The following is a 20,939-nucleotide window of genomic DNA, read 5'->3' on the forward strand; positions in this document are numbered from 1 at the left end:
CTATAGTTGCTTTAAAAGGATGAGAATGAGAGAAAAAATGGGCATATTTTGCAATTCAATCCACCAATAGCATGGTGAAATTCCTTCAAATTTGGGTAGACATATAATAAAATCCATTGAAACCTCTTCCCAACGTTGATTTTGCATGAATAATGGTTGTAGGAAACCTAGGGTCTTAACCGTCTCTCCCTTATTTTGTTGGAAGAGTAAACATTTCGCCACAAAATTTTGAACATTATGTTTTAGACCTCCCATATATTTTTTTCTTGATCTTATCGGAAGTTTTTAGGAACCTTGAATGTCCTCCTATAGTGTTAGATTTTGGTAGCATCAGATATGTGTTCTAGTCTCAATTCATTTCTAAGATTCTAAGGAACACAAGATTTCCAAAACCTATAAAAGGTTTTGTGTGATAAGCTTTCGAAATGCCCTAATTAAATTAATTGATCAATAATTAAAAAATGCCTAAGTCTAACTTAGGAAAATTGATTATTTAATGGGAATTAATTAAGGACTATTGATAAATCTCTAAAGACTCACATAGATTGAGTCTAAGATGATCTTAGACGTTGATGAGGATCTAATCATGGCTGTTGGTGCTTCAATGAGAGATTATAAGAGCAAGTTGATGGGATGTAGAGACACAATAGGGGAGTGAGTTACCTTGGCAAATCGAGCTATCCAGTTACCACGATTCAACAAGGAAGTGAGTTTGAAATAAGAAGGAGAGAAATACTTATTGAGGGAGCAATAATCGGGAGTTATAGAGGGTTTTACAGTGTTGGAGAATCAATAGAAGGGATGCCGAAATATTCTGCAGAGAAAGCCATCTAGGTGGTGCGAGTTAGCCACTCCAATTGAGTGAATTGCCTGGAAGGGTTTGGATCAGTTGCCAGAGGCCAGAAATAAATTTTAGAAGGTAGAGAGAATTTTTTATGTGGAAGTAGGAGGCTAGACGACCTAGTTTGGAGTAGCTCCAGAGGCCGTACAAACTGAATAGGCTAACAGTGCGAGCAACCAGATAGGAAGTGCGAGAAAGCTAGAGGGAGGTTAAGTTTGTTTGCAGAGGGAGAATTTTCTCCTAAATATTTTGGTGAGGATATTTATTGGAGTATTTCCAGTTGGGAATATAGATATTGTACTAAATTTTTTACTGCTGCATAATAATAAAATAAACCCTCAAATGCTACATCGGTTTTCTCTTCGGGGTTTTTTCAAGGATCTTAGTCCAAAAATTATTGTTGTTAGGAAATTACATATTACAGAGCAATGGAACACATAAAATATTGCAGAAATATAAACATAGAAAACACATAAAACAAGAGAGACACAGATATACGTGGTTCACCCAATTTGGGCTACGTCCACAGACAAACAACTAGTCCTTCCTTTTATATTATCCAACAAAATAAAGAGATACAACCTACAATAGATCCGCTGTAATTCCCTCTTCTCTCTCACATAATCTCCTCTCTCTTTCTTGCTCAGAATATAGATCTACATAGCCGTAATATAATTCCCTCATATATAGTGAGGGGTTTCCTTCTAGGGAAAAAAATCCTAAATAAAACATAACTTCTACTGTCATATTTCGCTTAATAAACGACCCAGATTGACTATATAAATTACAATATTTTACAAGGAAATTTTACATCTATTTTTAGCTTCGGGGGCGCCTCCCTTGGACCCCCTTGACGACGCACATTTACGGGCGGTGTTTCCTCCACATTACGAAATGGGGTCCAATGCGGCGACACGTCTGAATAAAGAAGATAATCAGGCTCCACACCCAACAATCTCCCTCTTGGAGACTGATTATAGCAATTCCACCGCTACTTCATTTGATAGACAATGAATCCACTTTGGACCTCACTGTTTCTCATCTTCATCATCATACTTGAAGACCAATTGAAATTGAGCAGAATCTCGGATTGTCCCTGGTTACAACTTTTGTTAACATATCTACATGATTCTAGTTAGTGTGTATCTTTTCTAGCTTCAACTGTCCATCTTCCAACTCTGATCGTATGAAATGGTGCTTGATGAAATGCAGAGTTCTTTGCAAGATGTATGGCACTTTGGCTGTCACTGTATAAACTTCCCAACTTCTGCTTCTTACCCAATTCATCCATAAAACTTTGTAACCAAATCATTTCCTTAGTAGCCTCTGTAGCAACAACATACTTTGCTTCCGTCGTTGAGAGTGCAACAACACTTTGCAGTTTTGAAACCCAACTGACAGCTGTTCCACCTATAGTAAACACATACCCTGTTGTGCTCCTCATGTTATCTCTATCACCTACCATATCTGCATCAACATATTCCTGTAGAGCAATGTTTGAACCACCAAAGCATAATTCTTGATTTGTGGTACTTCTCAAATACCTGAGAATCCACTTCACCACCATCACATGTGTAATATCAGGCCTTGTGCAGACCATTGCATACGTTAAGCTTCCAACTACTGATGCATATGAAACTTTAAACATATAATCTATTTCTTCCTGAGTCTTGGGACACACCTCCTTACTTAGTTTGAAATGGCTAGCCAAAGGTATACTAACTCATTTTGCATTCTGCATATTAAATCTTTTCAACATCTTTTGTATGTACTCACTTTGAGACAATGTTAATTTGTGATTCTTCCTGTCTCTAGTTATTCTCATACCAATGATTTGTTTTGAAGCACCCAAATCCTTCATTGCAAATGAGTTTGCCAATTTTCTTTTGAGCACATTTAGTTCCTGCATGTTAGAACCTGCAACAAGCATGTCATCTACATACAATAACAATATAATATAGCTGCCATCATTTTTCCTTTTTAGATAAACACAATGATCATAGTGACATCTAGTATAACCTTGTTCAGACTTAAACCTGTCAAATTTTAGATATCACTGCCTTGGAGCCTGTTTTAAGCCATAAAAGCTCTTCTTCAACCTGTACATTAGTTTCTCCTTCCCTGTTACCTCATATCATTGTGGCTGCTGCATATATATCTCTTCCTCCAAATCCCCATGGAGAAAGGTTGTCTTTACATCTAACTACTCAAGATGAAAATCTTCAGCTGCTACTAAACTTAAAATAGTTCTGATTGAAGTCATTTTAACAACAGGAGACAATATCTCATCAAAGTCTATACCCTTTTTCTGTGCAAAACCCTTCACCACAAGTCTAGCTTTATACCTTTTTCTACCTCCATATTCTTCCTTCAACTTGAAAACCCATTTATTCTGCAATGTTGTTTTACCTGCAGGCAACCTGACTAAGTCCCAAGTCTAGTTATGTGCTAAGGAGTCCATCTCTTCTTCCATGGCTTGGTCCCACTTTTTCCTGGTTTCTACCTACACTGCTTCTTCATAACATTCTGATTCACCAGAATTAGTCAAAAATACATAATATAATGAAGGAGAGTATCGTTCAGGGGGTCTGCTTATCCTAGTAGATCTTCTAACACCACTTTCAGGCGTTTGAGGTGCTTGTTGCTGTTGTGGCTATTGTTGTTGTTCTGGCTGTTGATCATTATGATTTTTAAGCACCTTCACTTTTTCTGTGATCTGATCAAGCACTGTGTATTATTTGTTTTCTTTGTTCCTGTTTCTTTTCCTGCATCTGATCCTTATACAAAACCTTTTCATTGAGTATGGCATCTCTGCTCCTAATGATTTTGTGTTTTTCATAATCATAAAAGCGATAACCAAAATCATTAACACCATATCCAATAAAGGTACATTTCTTTGATTTTGGCTCAAGCTTTGTTCTACTTTTTTTATTAATGTGGGCAAAGGCTTCACAACCAAAAGTCTTTAAAAATGAGTAATTTACCTTTTTACCTGTCCATGCCTCCTCTGGAATACCATCATCCAAGGAACTTGAAGGCCCTCTGTTTATTAGATAAACAACAGTATCTACAGCATCTGCCCAAAATTGTAAAGGCAATCCTGCATGCAATCTCATGCACCTTGCACACTCCATGATTGTCATGTTCATCCTTTCTGACACACCATTTTCTTGTGTTGTTCCTGGAACTATCTTCTCTCTGCGAATTCCATTCTCTGAACAATACCTATCAAACTCTTTGCTGCAATATTCACCTCCATTGTCTGATACGAGACACTTCAACCTTTTTCCTATCTCATTTTCAACCAAATCTTTCCATTTTTTGAAAGTATCAAATACATTAGATTTATTTCGAATACAATAAATCCAATTTTTTCTGGTTGCATCATCAATAAAAGTAACATAATAATGAGAGCCATCGAGAGATGATACCTGAGTAGGTCCCCATACATCTGTATGCACAAGCTCTAATTTTTCAGTCTTCTTTTATTTCCCAACTCTAAGGAATCTGACTCTCTTCTGTTTTCCATAAACACAATTCTCACAGAATTCCAAATCAACATGCTTCAAATCTGGCAACAAATTTCTTGAGTGAAGAATCTGCATCCCCTTCTCACTCATGTGCCTGAGTCTATGATGCCACAATTCCGTATCTTCTCCTATAGAGGTTAAAATATTAACAGAATTATAAATACCATTGCATAAATACAATGTACCAACCTTTTATCCTTTTATTATTACCGGGGATCCTTTAGTGACCTTCCAGGTTTTATCTGTAAAAGTTGTTACACAACCTTCACCTCCCAACTGCCCTATTGAAATAAGATTTTATTTATTTATTTTCTTTTTTATTTTATTTTTATTTTTATTTATTTATTTATTTATTTATTTATTATTTTTTTTTTTTTTTTTCAGATTTGGAACATGCCTTACCTCTTTTAATAGCCATTGATTTCCATTCTGCTATTTTATGAAAATTGTACCCATTCCAATGATTTTACAAGGTTTATCATCACCCAATCGAACCTATCCAAAATCTCCTTGAACATAATCATGAAAATTTTTCATATCAGGTGTGGCATGGAATGAGGCCCTTGAATCTACCACCCAGGCATCAATAATATTTTCTAATGAAAGAATAAAAAAATCTTGCAACACATCACCTGTCACATTCGCTTCATGATTGTTTTCTTGCTGCACATCTCCTTCTTTTCCCTTTCGAGACTTGCAGTCTTTCTTCAGGTGTCCTTTCTTCCTGCATTTCCAGCACACTATCCACGATTTGGACTTGGATCTACCTTTCCTTGACTTACTGTGATATCCTGGGCTCTTTCCTCTTTCCATTTTTCTTCCCCTAGCCTCTACAGTCAAGGCATTACCTGATGTCTCACTAGAGATTTTCCGTCACATTTCCTCGCTAAGGATTGCACCGACAACGTCATCAAACTTTAAAGTACTATATCCAGAGACAAAGCTACTAATGGTCATAACTAAACCATTCCAACTTTTTGGAAATGAACACAGAAATAACAAATCCCTAACTTCATCATCAAAAGTTACCCCTACAGAACTTAACTGACTGGTAATTGTATTAAATTCATTTAAATGATCATCAACAGACCCACCTTATAACATCTTCATATTAAATAAACACTTCATAAGGAGTACCTTATTTGAGGCTGAGGGTTTTTCATATAGTTTGGCTAATGCCGACATTAAACCCTCTGTTGTCATTTCCTTTGAAATATTAAATTCTACTGACACCGCTAGGCACAACCGTATTGTTCCAAGTGCCTTTCTGTCGAGAATATCCCATTCTGTGTCTGTCATACTCTTCGACTTCTTTGTATTTCCGCTCATTGGTAGGTATAGATATTTCTGATACAAGTAATCTTCCATTTGCATAGTCCATAGTTGGTAGTTTTGGTCGTTAAATTTTTCGAAACTAAATCTACCATCTTCTGCCATTGCTCCCACTCGAAATAGGAACCCTTCTCTCCTGCGAGTTTATCAATCAAATAGACCTTTGGCTTTGATACTAGTTGTTAGAATATTATATATTACAGAGCAATGCAACACATAAAATATTGTAGAAATATAAACATAGAAAACACATAAAACAAGAGAGACACAGATATCTATGGCTCACCCAATTTGTGCTATGTCCACGGAGAAACAACTAGTCCTTCCTTTTATATTATTCAACAAAATGAAGAGATACAACCTACAACAGATCCGCTATAATTCCCTCTTCTCTCTCACACAGTCTCCTCTCCCTTTCTCACTTAAAATACAGATCTACATAGCCCCAATACAATTCCCTCATATATAGCGAGGGGTTGCCTTCAAGGGAAAAAAAACCCTAAATTAACATAACTTCTACCGTCATATTTCTGCCTAATGAACGACCCAGATTGAATACAAAATTACAACATTTTACAAGGCAATTTTACATCTATTATTAGCTACCGAGCCGCCCCCCCGGACCCCCCTGGCATTGCACATTTACGGGCGGCATTGCTGCCACATTATGGACTGGGGTCCAATGTGATGATACCTTTGAATTAAGAAGATAATCAGGCTCCACACCCAACAATTGTGTCGATTTTTATGTGTGTGCATCTATTCATAGTTCTAGTTTATTTATTTTCTGCAACATATTTTATTTTGGTGAAGATTGCAATTATGAATTTATCGATATTTGCCATAATAAAAAATTAAATATAGAACAGTTAGGAGATAAATTTGCAGTAATTGAAATCAAGGAATTTTCACATGGTATTAGAGCAAAGATCAGATCAGAGTCTGAAAAGTGATAGGAGAATAATTGTGCGGTTTCAGAGGGGATATCTGAGCACAGTTTCTCCAGATCTGCACAGGCCAACCAGACAGTGCGAATTGTTAGGCATAAATCGATTTCCATAGGCAAATTGTAGGAAAATTTTGATTTTCCTAGAGTAGAATTCTAGCTGGCAATGGATTTTTCGGATATAGGGTTTCGATGAGAAAATAAGTTGATTCGTTTAGCAGATCTAGGCACATAATTTTCGCAACAAGGATTTTAGTTGCAAATCTGTGCAAGGAAAGGAAGAGAAAAACACACCGAAGGATATTTCCAGTTTTCTCAGAGGGTCTCCAGTTTCCAGTTGTCAGGAGGAGATCCGTAATTTCCAGTTGCAGTAGGCTGTAACAATTTTACCAGTTAGCAAGTGTGAGTTTCAGGAGCAATAGTATGTGTGCCAGTTTCTGGAGATGGACTTTTGAAAGGTAGAACAAGTTTCCTAGTTGAGGTAGCAAGCATTGCGAGTACCAGAAAAGAGTTCCAAAGGAAAGGAATAGTAGATATTCACATTTCCTAAGGAAGTGTGAATCATAAACGTAGGGTCGCAAAGAAGAGAGGAGATTTTAATTTATTTCCTAGTTTTTGAGTTTTCACAAGGATTTCCAAAGTAGGTCCAGAGATCAAGATAGACCTGACAACGCCTCCAATTTTGGTGTCTGGAAGGCTCGAATGCAATTTTTGTTAGATGAGGATGGTCTAAAGGATTTCGTAATGAATGCCATGGTAGAGCTACTAGATCCACAAAAAATGGCTACCTTTAAGAAAGAGATGGCCAAGACAAAGAGGATGGTCTTGGATGGGGTCTGAGATAATATAATTCCACAAATTATAGAGAATGAAACAACAAAGGACATGTGAGTTTCCATTGTAAAACCACACTAGGATCTAGCAGAGAATCAAAAAGTGATTCTCAAGGAGAAGCTGAGGACCACAAAGATGTAGAAGAGTGAAGGTGTGACTCCCTATATCACTAGAATTCAGAATATCTGTGATGATGTTATGCAACAACTCACAAAATAGAAGAAAATATAGATCAACGACTTCAAAATAAGCCTATTCGAGGGGGAAACCTCCTTTAGATTACACAAATGAACAATTCGTGGATGATATAAATGACAAAACCTCCTTTTTATATATAGGAGTCTAAAGGGTCACAATATAATCAAAGCCGACATAACAATAATAATACAAGGGTGCAACAATAATAATAGTTGGATTCTATGGGGCACCATAATAACAATGTGGGGACAACAGGGGCACAACAACAATAATAATGGGCTACAATGATAATGGTAATGGGGGAATCACTAGTATTATAGGGACCTAACATGCCCCTCTCCTTCAAAAAAGTGTTGTCCTCAACGCTTAAGTAGTTCTGGATGTTTCTGTATAAAATTTTCATCCTCACATGTGGAATCTTCAGTGGGTAAGTTCTTCCACTTGATGAGATACTCTGAAATTGGTCGACTTCGTAGCTATCGAGTTCTTGTTTCTGTGATTGCTTCAGGTTCCAATATTATTTTTCCTTCCTCGTCAAGTTCTTGCAATATTGTTTGAACTGGGAGCTTGTCACCTATAACCTTCTTTAAGCATGAAACATGGAAAATTGGGTGCACTTAGGAAGATGTGGGAAGCTCGATTTTGTATGTCATAGTACCAATCTTTTACAAAACCTTGTATGTACCTTAATACTTTGGTGATAATTTATTATCCTTCTTAGCTTGCTTGAGGGACATTTGTTTGTATGGTTGTAGTCATAGAAATACCCAGTCATCTACATCAAAACTTCTTTCGTTGCGATGTTGATCTGCCTATTGTTTCATTCTACTTTGCGCCAAGGTGAGGTTATCCTTTAAGAGTTGGAGAACCTGTTGTTGATGCTCGATGTGATATTCCACTGCTTGAACCTTAGAATTTTTTTCTTGAAGATGTTGTTATGGACGATGGATAATATCCATAAAGTGCCATACATGGGGTCATTTTTGCTGCAGTATGGAAGGAAGTGTTATACCACCATTCGTCAATAGGAAACTACTTGAACCATTGTGTTTTTTTATCAAATACAAAGCAACAAAGATATCCTTCCAAAACTTTGTTCACTATCTCAGTTTTCCCATCAGATTGAGGATGATAAGATGAATTATGAGCTAACTGAGTACCCAGACAAGAAAATAATCCAGTCCAAAAATTTCTAGTGAAAATGGGATCTCTGTCGCTTACAATAATCTGTGGGTTTCCATGTATCTTTTGAATTGTTTCCATAAATGCAGTAGCAACTATATGAGCTTTAAATGGATGAGATAATGCACAAAAGTGTGCATACTTGGTAAGTCTATCAACTACCACCACGATGACACTTTTTCCTTCAGACTTGGGTAAACTCGTGATACAATCCATTGAAACCTCCTCCCAACATTGACTTGGAATAGATAAAGGTTGTAACAGACCCAGGGTCTTAATTGTCTCAACTTTATTTTGTTGGAAAACCAAACATTCTGCCACAAACCTTTGAATATCAGATTTAAGGCCATCCCAAAATTTTTTTGTCTTAACCCTATGGTAAGTTTTTAAAAATCCTGAGTGCCCTCCTAAGGGAGAGATGTGTAATTCCATAAGAATCTTTTGTTTGAGTTGGGAATTCTTACAGAGGTATAAGCGATCTTTGTACCATAACGAATCATATTTCCAGCTAAATGTATCAGATGTACTGGGATCTTGCTGCAACTTTTGAATGAGTGCCCACACTTCTTTGTCATTCTTCCATTCATCCCTTGCTTCATTTATCCAATCTAGTTGGATGATAGAGATGGCAGAAAGCAATGCTTTCACATCCTCATCCTTTCTTGAGAGTGCATTTGCAACAACCTTTTGCTTCCCTTTTTTGTAGATGATTTCAAAGTCATAATCCAAAATCTTTGTGACCCATTTTTGCTGCTCTTCTGAAGATAATATTTGTTCTAAAAAGTATTTAAGACTATCATGATTTGTTTTTACCTTGAAGTGTCTTCCCATTAGGTAGGGTCGCCATTTCTTAAGTGCATGTAGTATTTTGCTAGCATTTCCTTCTCATAAATAGCTTTCTATAAATACTTTCTTTTGATTGGATGACTTTCAAAAGAAATGGGTCTTCCTTCTTGCATTAAGACAGTGCCAATTCCATTTCCTGAGGCATCACATTCCACAATAAAGGTTTTTGTGAAGTCTAGTGTAGCTAAGACCAATGCTTGGCACATTGCCTCTTTAAGATATTCAAAGGCTTTCGTTGCTTCTGGAGTCTAAGAAAATGCATATTTCTTCAGTAATTTTGTTAGAGGTGTTGTTATTTTTCCATAATTCTTAACAAACATGTGATAATACCCTGTCAACCCGAGAAATCCTCACAGATGCTTTATGGATGTGGAGATTTTCCATTCCTTAATGGATTTAATTTTTCTAGGGTCTATCTTAACACATTCATGAGATACAATATGGCCCATATTTTCCACCTCCTGTACTCCAAAGAAACATTTGGAGGTTTTTGCATATAATTGTTTCTGCTCCAATAGTTTGAGCACCCTGTCAACATGTTGAACATGATCCTTCCAAGACTTGTTGTAGATTAGTATATCATCAAAAAATACTAACACAAATTTTCTAAGGAAGGGTTTGAAAATGGAATTCATCAAACCTTGAAATGTAGAAGGTGCATTGGTAAGGCCAAAAGGCATGACCAAAAATTCATAATGACCCTCATGAGTTCTAAATGATGTTCTCAGAATGTCTTCAGTCTTTATTCTAATTTGATGATATCCTGAACGAAGATCCAACTTGGTGAAGTGAATTTATCCATGTAATTCATCAAATAATTCATCAATGACAGGAATGGGAAATTTATCTTTAATAGTGAGCTTGTTGAGCTCCCTATAATTCAGACGCATGCACCATGACACCTCCTTCTTGTGAACCAATACTACTGGAGCAGAGAAGAACTTTGACTAGGTTTTTCTTATACCAACCTCTAGCATTTCTTCAACCTTACGTTCAATTTCACTCTTTTGGGCATAGGGATATCTGTAAGGCCTGATATTTGGAGGAACACTTCTCGGAATCAAATGAATAGCATGATCATGATCATGAATAGGTGGGAGGCCTTTAGGAGTCTCAAACACCTTGGAATGATCATCCAAGACTTTTTAGGGATCTGGAGAAATAGATGATTTCAATGTGGGAACTTCTAGTGAACATAATTATGAAATTACGCCCCGTTGTTCTTTCTTTAGAAGCTTTGTCATGTCATTAGAGATGATTATATTTCTCGATTTCCATGCAATACCCCTCAATTCAACTTCCTTTCCTTCCCAACAAAATTTCATGAAAATTTATTGAAAATTAAAAGCTATCGTACCCAAATATTGTAACAATTGGACTCCTAGTGCAACATCAGATCCACCCATTGGAATAGAAAGTATAGGACTATTCAATACATATTCTCCCAGGGGTAGCTTGATATTATGTGCTTTTAAGAAAAATTTATGGTTCCTCCATTTGCAACCATCACTTGAGACTCTGGTGCTGGATATAGGAAGCAATTCAATTCCTTGGCTATCTTACAGTGAATAAAATTATGGGTACTACCCGAATCAATCAACACTATTACCTTTTTCTTCTTGATATGTCCTTCTATCTTGAGAGTTTGAGGAGTAGTAATTCCTGCCAATTCATTGCAAGATATGGTTGGATTCATTTCTTCTTTCTCTAGGGTTGATTCCTGATGTATATCCTCTTCTTTTGACATTTATTGTTCCTTGTTTTCCTCCTCTTCACAATATATGTAAAATAATTTCTTCTTAGAACACTTATGACCTTTAGTGTATTTTCTATCACAACTGTGACAAAGCCCCTTTTCTCTTTTTTCTTCCAATTGTTGTGGTGTCAACCTTGTAGGTTACGGAAGGCTGGGCTTCCATGTTGCCATAATTTTGATTTCAATTTTTCTTGCCAACTTGAATGCCTTCTCCAATGAATTGGGTTCCCAAACAAAAACCTCATGTTGGATGTTATCCTTTAAAGTCCCTATGAACACATCAATCCTATGCTCCTCTGGAATATCATTTACCCTTATATTCAATTTTTGGAAGTCCTCAATGTGCTCCACCATTTAACCCTTTTTTTTTTGAGATTTATCAATTGGCTAAAGAAGGTGTTCCTCTTTATATCCTCATAATGTGCTATCATTTCGTCCGTAAAAATTGACCAAGTGATAATTTGTTTATGAGAGAAAAGCCATCGATACCATACAAATTAATTGGGTTCCAAATATAAAGTTGCAATGCATACCTTTTGTGTGTTTTTCACATTATGGAGATCAAAATATTGTTCCATTTGCAGTATCCATGTTACGGGATCCTTGCCATAAAACTTCCTCATATCGATCTTTGGAATGTGGTGGGTCTTTATTCCAAAGTTAGAGTCTATGAAATTATGATTAATATTTCTTTTGTTCTCATCATGAGTTTCCTCTACTACCTTTTCACCATTAGGAAGCATTTATTGTAGCAACTTTGTCAAACCTTCCTTCAAACCTCCCATGTCCTCCTTCACATCTTCAATGTTGTCATTCTTCGAATCATGATTAACATTTCTTTTGTTCTCATTATGAGTTTGCTATACTACCTTTTTGCCATTAGGAAGCCTTTCTTTTAGAAACTTTGTCAAACCTCCCTTCCAGCATTCCATGTCTTTCACCCAATCTTCAATGTTGTCTTTCATACCATTGATGTCATTCTTCAAACCATCCATCTTAGCTTCTGTCACTTTTTGTGAGAGAGAAATTGGTTGCACTTGGTCTCGTAATTTTGATATATCATGTTGCATTTCTTCCTCTTCTTCATGTGTCATAGTAGAGCTTTTGGGTTGCTTGCTAGGTGTTGCCATTTTATTTCTTCAGGGCATCAACTAATGATAATTTTCTTCACTACTCCCTTTTAATAACTTCAAACTAATTTTTCAAACAATACTTATGCAAATTTTTAAAAAGACTACATACCTTTTTTTTATTTGTAGGAGCTTGATATTGGATCTGATGTATCTCTGGAATTTCAGATCTCCAAATTCTAAAATTGCGAAATCTAGTAGCCCTCTGAGTCCTCTTTCCAATGCCACTAGTCTGATCAAAATTTGATTCTCCAAGAAAGAGTTATGCCCAATCTCCCATGAATACCTCCTTATACACTTTTTCAGTAGAGCGAACTTGTATGAAGTTCCACGTGTCATTGTTTCAACATTCGGACCTGAAAACAATACACAGAAAACTACAATTTGTCCTATTTCAATAAATTCTTACAAAATTTCAATCTGTTACTCAGAGAGAAATTTATGATGATTTTCCCAAGGTCACCTGTTTGGGATGTAATTTAGGATCCTGAAAAACCCCTAACTTCCTTGGATCATATCTCTAAAAATATAGAGAGAAAATATATGAAATTCGTAAATGAGGGTCATCAAGATTTCAGATCAAATGGGTTTTTTTTTAGCTTCTGAAATGTCGTATAAACAAAATTATAGCAAAAATTCCACGATGACCTATTTGGAGCAGCGAAACCCTAGAATCCAAAGCTCTGATACCAAATTTTATGCAACCAGCTCACAAAATAGAAGGAAAGATAAATCAACGACTTTAAAATAAGACTCTTTGAGGGGACAACCTCCTTCACATTACACAAATGAACAATTCTTGGATGATACAAATGACAAAACTTCCTTTCTATATATAGGAGTCTAAGGGGGCACAATATAATCAAAGTCGACATAACAATAATAATACAAGGGCGCAACAATAACAATAATGGGCTTCTATGGGGAACCATAATAACAATTTGGGGACAACAAGGGCACACCAATAACAATAAGGGGCTACAATGACAATAGTGATGGGGGAATCACTAGTATTATAGGGACCTAACAGACAAGCTTGCAACTGTGGCTAAGAAACATGATGAAAAAGAACTTGTGTAGGTCGCTGTAAATGGATTTTACAGATAATGGAGGACCTTTATTCAAGGGATCACTCGATGAGATCAACTACTAGATTGGGAACATCTTTAGAGTGACTTCACACAAGAGGAGGTAAGGCTCTGTCTTGTCGAAGGAAATATTAGTAGTAGCAGCTGAGGACTGAAGGCTGAGAAGGAGGAAGAGGAGAACATACCCCTTGCAAGTAAAGGGAAAGAAAAGAAGGGCCCTAGTAAGGGACAAAGATCAAAGGGATGTGATAAGAAGAAGGACCTACCAAAGGTCAAATGCTTTGGATGTGATGAGTTTGGTCACTACATCACCCAGTGTCCCAAGAGAAAGAAGGATAAGAAGGCGAAACAATAAACAACAACTTCGACATAGATAAATGAGTTGACCTTCAGGTTGGATGAGTTTCCATTGATAAAAGCTATACCTTCAGATAGAGGAGGGTAAGGATTCAGAGTTGTAGATCCAGGTAGGGTTCGAGGAGGCACAAATTTGGATAGGTGTTTCCTCATGGATCATTACCTTTGTTACGAGGGCCAGCAATATTTAGTAGTAGGAGGATCAATGCCAAAAAGGCACAATCAGATCTTGAGAGACAGTGCAAAGATAGTTGGAGTTAGATACTAGAGAGGTGCAAAGATAGTTGGGAACAAACCAATTCTCAATGGACATAGAAGAGCTAGTTGCAGAGGTAAGTTGAAGGGATAATAGATTAGTTCTAAGTTGCAGTAGTTGCAGAAGCATAAACAACATTAGATCAGATGCAACACAGACAATGTTGGCAGCAGTGTAGGGAGGCACAATGCAGTGTAAAAAATGACGCATATGCAAAGTGATTCAACTACATGGTTAGTAGGAGATATGTCAAAGGAACTTAGGATAAAAAAGGAGAAATATTATAATGCAAAAGTGAGGTGCAAGATTTTAAAAAAGAAAAAGGTAAAAATGACTAGTAAGTACAAAAAGGTAAAAATAACAAAGTAATGAATAATGGGGTGTGAGGTGTGTGCAGGGAAGGGTATGTGTAGAGGAATGGGTTGCGTGTAGAAAAGGGTGTGCGACTGAATATGAAATGGGGTAATGTTTCACACAACTTGGAAAATGTCTAAGAGTTGGAAATATTAACGTAAATAACTATGTAAAAAGACGAGAGGAATTAAGGTAATTCCTCATGAAAATAAAAGGAAATATCCTAGGGGGAAACTCAATTGGTGATCAAAGTAATGTGAGTCCTAAGAAAACTAAGAGATCCAAGGTTCAAATCCCCCCTGATTGTGACCCGATTTATAGAGATGAATATAGGCCATAGACCCCATAGATTTACAGGTAGCCATGTGTCACACGAAATGTTGGGTTCCTTTGGGATACAAAAAAAATAATGAAAAAGGAAATAATGGAGCTATGTGGGGAAAACAATGTTATCTTTAGCATATGGCCTTTGTTTTTGATTTTGTAAAATGTTGGACAAAATTGATACATAAGGATATCCAATGAGAATATGAACACGAAACATTTCTTCCTTTCTGGGATCTTTTCTTCTCTCTTTCCAAAGGAGAAAACCATCTTTCCTAGGCTTATGTAAAGAAGATTTGCAACATTAAAACTGAATAGAAACTCATTGTTTCATAGTCACTCTTTTTTATGTGTGATATGAAAACACATAACCAAGGAAACACTAAAATATAATTTAGTTTATATAATTTGAAGTTGGAGATACATAGATACATATATTATTTTTGATAATATTCTCTTTGAAAAGAAGAACAAGTAAAAGATGATTATCAATAATTTATTATTTAATAGCTTTTTTTCTTGGTCACACACCTAGGGATAATCCCCAAGCACTTCCCCTCATTTCTAGGATGATAACCAAGGTAAACCCTAGATTATTCAAGGCACAAGTCTAGTCAACACAAAGGCTTGAAGCCATTACAATAATATACTCATTACAAGCTCAACATGTCACTTATGGGAATCAGACTTGAGGAGGATAACATTTACTCCTTTCAACCACTTGAGATAAATCCAATTGATAAAATACCATTCTTATATATATATATATATATATATATATATATATATATATATATATATATATATATATATATATATATATATATATATATATATTAAAACACAAATATTACTTTGAAAACTCATATAAGAAAACAAACATTCAAATGAAGGATTGCACCTTCCATCTTCTTATATTATGGAAATTACAACATAAATTACAAGGCTTTCCAAGTTTATTGTGAAGTTATGAGACACTATGTTCTTCTATAATGTTCCAACATGCTAATGCCTCTTTGAACACTTATATTAAATCTAGTAACAATTAATGACTAGTGAAAAAAGTGATCCCCTTTCGCCCATTTTGTTAGGTGTTTGATAACAAGAATTAGGATTACGTTTAGTGCTTATAAACCCTATTTTAATCTCCATGATCTTTCTAGAAGTCTTTAGCTGATTCCCATGCATCAATATCTCCCTATATTTGAAATATAGTAAGTTGATATGGTCTCCACTTGGATATGTGGGAAATATTTAAATTGTTATATTATCAGGGCCATAAAATTGGCATATGAACAACATATTTTAGATGTCCAAGATTCTTATCCATTTAGAGAATTTATAAATTCATATGATAAGTGTAAATACATTTTGGATCACTCCTCTCCATTTTCAAAGGCTTTTATTCTCCAAAATCTTTAATTTTGAAGCATATAAAGAATCAATTCCTCAACTTTGTCCTTGGATTACCATTTTCTATTGGCTCATAGTTGACCCCTCAATCCCGCCTACCAATGTTCTTGGTGTCTTGTTTTGGTCACTTTAATGCTATTTTTGTAGAACTGCAACCTTCAGTAATTCTTCCTAGGCATTGGGTGCCAAATATTCATTGGATGATACGACTCATCCCTCTTCATCCTCATCGAGCATGGATGGTTCATTGAAATTATAAACATTTAATACTAAGTAAATGCACATATTATTTGGAATACTTGATTTGTAAACATTTTTTCCTATCTTCATCAATATTGTGAAAGTCCCATATCTCAAGGATTTATTTTTATTCCCTCTTCATCCTCATCGAGCATGGATGGCTCATTGAATTTCTACTCTAAACATTTAATAATGAATAAATGCACATATAAGGTGGAATACTCAGTTTGTAAACAATTTTTTCTATCTTCATCGATATTGCGAAATTCCCATATCTCAGGGATTTAATTTTCTTCCCTAGTCCTTGTAATCTTTCCTTATTAAGGTGTAACCAAACTATGCCCCCACTCATATATTATTTTCAATCATGTGTTTATCATGTCCATTATTGTATTTCTCCTTACTTCTTTAGTTTCTCTTGAACTTAGTATATTTTTCATATCCTACCTTTCAACTTTTTTTCCTTCAACACATTAATTAAAGTTGTTGCCCCTTCTTCAAATTGTGCACATACAATGTTCAATTATATGGTGCAAAACAGTCAAAACAATTTCAAAAAGAGACGGTGCAAGTGTGGATGTCACTATTACAACAAGTGAAATTAGCAAAAAGGTTATTTATACTTGCCTATTAATATAATGATGTAAAAAGTTATAATTTAATTAATTTCAATGATTTCAGGTAAATGTTTTGATGCGTATTAAAGATTGATATATATGGAGGTTTACTAATCATCTAGTTTATATAGATACACTAGTTAAGCTTTGGCCAACTTTCCCTATCAAAATTGGTCTCTATTCTCTTATTGATAGAGGCCATGCGGTAGAAGAAGCAGAGGGGATATACAAGTTTGGATTTATTCAATTCCTTCTTATAAATATGATTATGAAGATGTAGTGAATGCACATTTGACGGCAATCATGTATTCTAAAAATTATGTTCACGAGGAACCTCCTTTTGATAATTTACTGATGAATTCTTTTACTTTTAATGAGGTTGGTATGAGTTTTTACACTAAATGATCCTGTAATTAAGGAAAACTTCCAAGATTTTGGAAATTAAAGGTATATTTCCTTCCTCTAAGAAAGGTGTAGAATCTCTATCATTCCTCTTGCAGTGCTTCAAACAAGAGAAACTACCAGTACATTGTTTCTTTGGGATGACTCTGAAGTTGTTGAAATTAAAACTCACAAAGGTGATCAGAAGACCAAAACAGATGAGTCTCAGAATGCCATATAGGTTTCAAATCAAACCCATCAGGAACAAGAAAAAGAGAAAAATCAGCATGATGAAACTTTAATTCATAAAGAAGTTTCAAGGACAATAAGGGAAATCCTCCAGGTTTAGAGAAGCAAAAACAAGTGAATGCAACACCCAACACTGAGCAAACAAATGTCATAGAGCATGTAGATGAAACTATGATAGATGCCCAACTGATAGGTCAAGACTTAATTCGAATATTAAGAGCCCAATAGATTAATCCTAGATTACACAAGTTACTTCTCCAGCTGGTGTTGTAACCCCATTGGCGGTTAACTCAAAGCCTTATTCTTATTTATTTGTTAATATTGATCAAGTTGAACTAGTTAGTGAGTCAATTATCTCTTAGGGATATTACTATTTTAGTTTTGAAATAAAATATTTGGTTAAAAATTCCAAGAAAAGAAAAGCTCATACATCTTTATCAATGCTTTCACCAACGGCTTGATAGCCTATTGGAGAACCAATATAAATAGTAAGAGAGACAAAATTTGTCCTTGGGTATTTTTCCACAACTATTGAATGCTTTATCAATAATATATCTAAAGAATTGAGAATCAATTGAAATGAAATTTTAATGTCCACGAGACTAGAAATAGTCTATGGGACCACCAACCTCCCTATTTTTCGCCTTTTTCAATTCAATCCTTTTATTACTCAAATTAATGATGAGCTAACCCAACTTTATAATAGTCTCCTGACTGAAAAGACAATGCCAAGGAACTGATGTTAACATATTGCTATAACTGTGTTTGATGTCTCTGAAAGCATCACATTCCAAAATGAAATGTTTTTCCAATTCTACTGCCCCAAAAGTGCAAAAAGTACACACCCGTTCTTCCCAAGCTTCTTTAGGTATTTTCCATCAACCAGTTTCGCACCGAAGTTGATGCGAGTTAGTTATTAATTGAGAAATACGAATCTTTGCTCTCCATGGAATGCTAGCTCCAATGTATTGTTTTTGTTGGAGATCACAAGTGGGGTTGAATTCCTGAACATAATAATTCTACTTTCTACCCAACTCTTTTCCCCATATACGCTTACGAAACTTCTCCATAACAAAATTATTTAATTCCTTGCTATTTGTGGGACAAGCATTGAGGTAAATATTCCATTTTCGCATCCGTTTGTTGTTTTGCCTCATCCATGATTTATTTCTTTCACTTGTTCCTTCATTGAAGATAACTTTAGGTCATCTACCTCCTCCCATTTTCTCAATTCTTTTTAGGTACCTTATGAGATGCACCATAGCAATTGCTTCTATGGGAGTTTCTCCTGTTTCAATCAACATTATCTCATAAGGAACTGAAATTCTTATTTTAAACTTGCTCATGATCAAGCGTTTTTGTATTTTCTCAATTTGCTTCCATTTTGAGATAGGGATGCTGCTAGCCCACCATTCACACCCATATAATATCACTGGACAAACTAGGAGCCCAAAAATCACTTTAATCGTTTTCCAATCCCATAAATCTGCTTCTCTACATCTGTTTTGAAGAGCGTATAATGCGTTCCACCCTTCTAAAATTCTCTTCTTTCTGCAGTGCTCCCAATTAATCTTGTTGTTGAAATCAATCTCGAGGTACTTGTATTCATTTACTTCTTCAAGAATGTTGCCTTCAAAGAAGAATATATCCTGGCTCTTCTTCTTTTTATTTGAGAAAATCATTATTTTTGTCTTTTTGGTATTGAATTGCATCCCCACTGCTTTACAAAAATGCTTAAGGGCATATAGGTGCATCTGCAATCTCTGGGCCGATATAGAAATCAATACAAGGTCATCAACATATAAAAGAAGATTTATCACAAACTCCCCCAACCGAACACCATCCCCACCTTGCATATTTAGCCATTCTTCCAATTTATCAATATATAAACAAAAAATAGTAGGGTATAAAGGGAAACCTTGCTCAACTCCGATGTCACTTCTAAATCTTTTTGAAATTCCGACAAAAGTTCTAATTTTGGATTTCACCTCTTCATAAAGCCTATGGACAACAACTCTATAATGCAAAGGAATTTCAAGTTCTTCCATTCTAATCCACAACTTATGTCTATGGATCGTGTCAAATTCCTTTTTGAAGTCAATAAAGTAGGAAAATACTTCTTCTTGTCCCCCCAAACCTTTTCAATAATGTGTCTCAATGTGATACCGTGATCTACTGTAGAATGTTTTGGCCTTAAACCTGCTTTCCCTTTGCCCTCTTTTCTTTTGCTTCCGCCTACTTACTGATTCTATTTTCTACCATGCTGCTGAAGAGATTTTCAAACGAAGGATTGATCATAATGGTTATGTAGTTGGAAGGATTATTAATGTCTCCACTTTTAAAAAGGGGTATTGCTAGACTAGTTGTCCAATCTCTAGGGAATCCTTGTCGAATGACGTTGTTGAATATTTCCATGGTGTGCGGTGCAAGAATGTTCATTCCCCACTTTAGATATTTTGCTTGAATTTCAACCAAGTCCTTTGCCTTTCCTGTTTTCAACTTCTTAATTCCTGTCTCCACTTCCTGTAATGTGAAAATTTTTGTAGTTGTATTGATCCTGGAGGAGGCTCATCCTCTGATTCTTTCTCATAGAGTTGTCTTGAATAGTCAAACCATTGATTGGTTGTAATATTATTTTCAATTTGCTTCTTCCTTGGTTGAAGTTCCTACCAAAAAATCTTTGGTTTATTCTTTCCTAGATATATTAACTCTTCTCACCTTGTTTGCATGAACTCATCTTTTTTTCCTTTTAAAATATGCTTATATAACTTTACATTCATCTTCTCCTCGCCTGCCTTTTTCAAGGTTTTCCTTGCCATTTTGCATTCCTCATCAAACCAAGGTTTTATAGAAAATAATTTGTTTCAGATTTCCTATTTTTTGCTCTTTTTCACTTCTCAAGTGCATTGCGAATTATATTTGTTAACTCACGACTATTAAGGCTTTGGGAACCACTCTTCTCCTTCTGAATTGATCTCTCCAACATTGTTTTGAAGATAGTGCAAGTTTCTTGTGTTAGAAGGATTTTGTCCCTTGATATTGATTGTCGAGAACATTGGGTTTTC

The 20,939-nt window shown here is 35.5% G+C and overlaps 1 pseudogene; it reads right to left on the reverse strand.

Moving 5' to 3' along the window:
- Positions 1 to 6,964: 6,964 nt before the first annotated feature.
- LOC149238928 (methylmalonate-semialdehyde dehydrogenase [acylating], mitochondrial pseudogene) overlaps positions 6,965 to 20,939 on the reverse strand; it is a 57,131-nt pseudogene continuing 43,156 nt past the window's right edge.

Source organism: Pinus tabuliformis, chromosome 8 (assembly GCF_031772625.1).
Source record: "Pinus tabuliformis cultivar Carrire ecotype Pingquan chromosome 8, CPIR1, whole genome shotgun sequence".
Lineage (NCBI taxonomy): Eukaryota > Viridiplantae > Streptophyta > Pinopsida > Pinales > Pinaceae > Pinus > Pinus tabuliformis.